Consider the following 3777-nt stretch of genomic DNA (forward strand, 5'->3'; position numbering starts at 1 on the left):
CAAATTTAATTGCAAAATCTCGGTTACATTTATAGACAGCATTGAGCACCCATTCTATTTCAGATTATTTTTCTATACAGCTTCAGATTGTCCATGTAAAGAAGGTGGGATAGCCTGGCAGGCCTAACTTGTTCAGTATTGTTGACAGAGGAATCAATGCAATGACAAACAGCAATGATGATAATGAGTGTCCTCACCACTGCTGTTTGCCATTGCATTGATTCCTCTATTATTATTATTATTATTATTATTATTATTATTAATAATAATAATAATAATAATAATAATAATAATAATAATAAAAAGTTGGAAGGGACCTTGGAGGTCATCTAGTCCAACCCCCTGCTCAGGCAGGAAACCCTATACCATTTCAGACAAATGGCTGTCCAGTCTCTTCTTAAAAACTTCTGGAGGCAGGTGGTTCCATTGGTTAATTGTTCTAACTCTGTTGTTATTTTTGTTCGTTGCACCGCCAGTCAGATGTTTAGACTGGGCTTGGTATTTTTATCCACCTATCGAGTCCTTCCCAAGGACCTGGGATAGGCAGATGTTGTAGTTTAAACATTTAAACTTCCAAACCTCAGGAAAAACAACAAAAATCCAGTTTTGCCAGGACTCCACCAAAATTATAGTTCCATACTTAAGAGTTCCGGTGTTCCACCCTGAATGTTGTCTATCTACCTCCTGACCACGGAAAAGTTGTCTGCTCTTGAAATCATGTGTGTGTCAAAATGTTTTGCAACCATCATAAATATGAATCAGTTGGTAAGTATCTGATTTTTTTGATTGCATGATCACGGGGATGCTGCAATAGTTGTATAAAAAGTTACATCACATTGTTCAGTGTCCTTCTACCTGTATGTTGGATTAGATTTGATTACAAGCATAGGAGCTGTTAGTCTCCCATTGTGGTTAACCAATAAACTCATCTATAGTCAACAGATTTCTAATAATCAAAGCTGATTAAAAAAGAATTAATAGATGATAGAAGTGGCTGTTCCCAACAGCTCGTCATTCAGGGGAGAAGTTAAAAATGAATCTCGGGCATGCTATTGCTTTGAACACCTTATAGACCTGGATGAAGGTGGTAAGAAACAGTCATTCAATTTGCACTCCAAACAAATGTCAAGGACTGGAGTCACATCCAAAATAATTTCAACAAGGAGGGTGAAATGAGTCAGGTGAAAAAGGAAGCAAGCTACCCATAAAGGTAAAATTCTGCATTGAGGTAGGAGCAAATGAGATGTGCAGGTGGGAAACAGGTAAAAAATAAGTGTGAAAATAATTTAGGGACTTCAACAGGCCACGTGTTAAACTGAATCAACAGTGTGATGTGGTTGCTAAAAAAGATTAAATGCCATTCTAGGCTGTCTCAACATAGTACAGCATAGTATAGTTTCCCCATATTAAGATGTGTGGACTTCAATTCCCAGAATACCCCAGACAGACTGCTCCATTTGGGTCCCAAAGCCAATTGGTGGAGCCTGTTTTCAGGCCCTTTTGGAAGGCCAAGAAGGGAGGTGGGTCTCACCTTGAGGGCCACAATGTTCCAGAGAGTGGGAGCCATGGCAGAAAAGGCTCTTTTTCTGGATCCCACCAGACAAAAATTCTTGGTCAAGGGGGTTTGCAGCATGCCCGTTCTGCGGGAGTGGGAGGGGAGCAATCCCATTGGGATTAGATGGTTCCTCAGCTAGTTTGGACTCAGGCTATAAGGGGCTGAGCAGACAGAGCCAAGAGGTGGAATTAAACATGTTCATAAACTTAAGAGTCCTTACCTTGCCATAAACGATTCAAGTCCAGCTCCCCTTGAATTCCACTGACCCCTATCTAGCGCTGATTCAAATTTGAACTTTAGTTGACTAGGATAATCATTCAAGCCCATATACAAGAATCTAGTCAACTGAAGTTCAAACTTGAATCAGCACCAGATTAAGTGTCAATGCAATTCAAGGGTGGCTGGATTTGGTTCGGTTGTGGCAATGTAAGGACTCTAAGCTGACGATGCATTTAACTCCACCCTCAGCTCTGCCTGTGCTCTTCTCCTCCACTTTTGTTGTCTTTCCCACTGCTGCACTGAAGCATATCCCACCCACTTGATTTGACAGAAAACTCTACCAACATGAATTGACTCTCCACATTACATCTATCTTGTGTCTACTGCCTCTGTTCCCAGTCACCACAGCCACCTGGAAACCTTCCAAGATCTTGGGTGACCATGCCCAATGCAGTTCGCTTAACTGGAGGACACTTTTGGAGGCAGCTGGACTCAGGAGGAACAGGCTGCTATAAAGCTGGAACAGTTGAGGGCAGCCTTAGCTTGAATCACTCATGGGCTGGGGAGGAGATGAAGAAGCTTCATGGGAACATAGTAGGAAGAAGCAGGTTGCCAGTGCAGGTCTGCTTTTGTGGTTAGGTTAAGGCCCTTTAGGAATGACAGCTATGATTTTGGAATAACTGTGGCCATGGCTTAAAAATAAAATGTGTGCCACAATGGTTTGCTAATGCTTGACCTGGAACATGAGACTCAGCTAGTAGGTTCAGATTACAAGGAAGCGAATTTAGGCTAAACATTAGGAAGAACTTTCAGCTGGCCTGGATAGGAGAATAAAGACTTTAGAAGTCATCAGAAGATTGCATATAAGTCAGTTAACTGAATAACAGAATTGGAAGGGACCTTGGAGGTCTTCTAGTCCAACCTCCTGCTCAAGCAGAAAACCCTGTACATTTCAGACAAATAATTGTCCAGTGTCGTCTTAAAAATTTCCAGTGTTGGAGCACTCACAACTTCTGGAAATAAGTCGTTCCACCGATTGTTTCTGTCAGGATATTTCTCCTTAGTTCTAGGGTTGTTCTCTCCTTGACTTGTTTTCCTTGATTTTTTTTACAGTGCTGTTGAAATGTCGAACACTCACTAAATGAATGGTTGTTGAGGACTATCAATATTATTTCTTAGCCAAGCACCCAGACAATGTTGTCATCTGACCTAAATCAAGGGTCCCTCTGTTCTGCTAGCCTCCAAGTCAGCACACAAAGTCAAGGACCAGGACTTCATGCTATTGCTTTTATTGCATAGGATGTTTTTGCTTTGCTGTTGTTTTACGGAGTTGTAGAATATTCACTTTAAACATTATTTAGCTGACAGGCAACACAGCAGAGGCAGCTGGAGACAAAATGTTTAAACTCTACAATATATTCAGACAGATAAACATCCCAAATTACTCCCCCCCCCCTCCATTTTCTTCAGTTGTTATGTGCTGAGGACAAGATTCCCACAGCTGGAGAATCAGAAAAATGCCTTGGCTAAAAAGGAAGGGGTGGTGGTCTGAGACTGGAACAGCCTCCATTACACAGTTGATGACTGTCTAGGAAGGAGACGGAGTAAGGCAGGAGGAACTAACAGGCAAGGCTGAATGCATCGAGGGACAAAAATAAATAGATGCTGTGGAAAGAGAGAATTATGCCTCTAATTAAGATGTGCCTATCCTGACAGCACAATATTCCAGATTTTACAGTGAAGGTTTTGCAGCGAAGGGCCAGAAACGCAAAAAGCAGCATTTGCTAATGGAAAGAGATGTATTGATGCCATTCCCTCCTTTTTTTTTTTCTCACAGTTTCTAAAGCAGCTTGGTACAAATTCTTGGCATCTTCAAAAGTTGGCCAAGCCACCTGGGAGCCAGAAAAACTTCTGTGGTGTTTTTTTCTTTTTCAGATAATGCAAACAACAAAGCCTTAACACAAACCAGGGCTGCAAACAGGCAATTTAAATGTCTGACCTAG

Source organism: Protobothrops mucrosquamatus, unplaced genomic scaffold (genome assembly GCF_001527695.2).
Source record: "Protobothrops mucrosquamatus isolate PMUCROS unplaced genomic scaffold, P.Mucros_1.0 scaffold25, whole genome shotgun sequence".
Lineage (NCBI taxonomy): Eukaryota > Metazoa > Chordata > Lepidosauria > Squamata > Viperidae > Protobothrops > Protobothrops mucrosquamatus.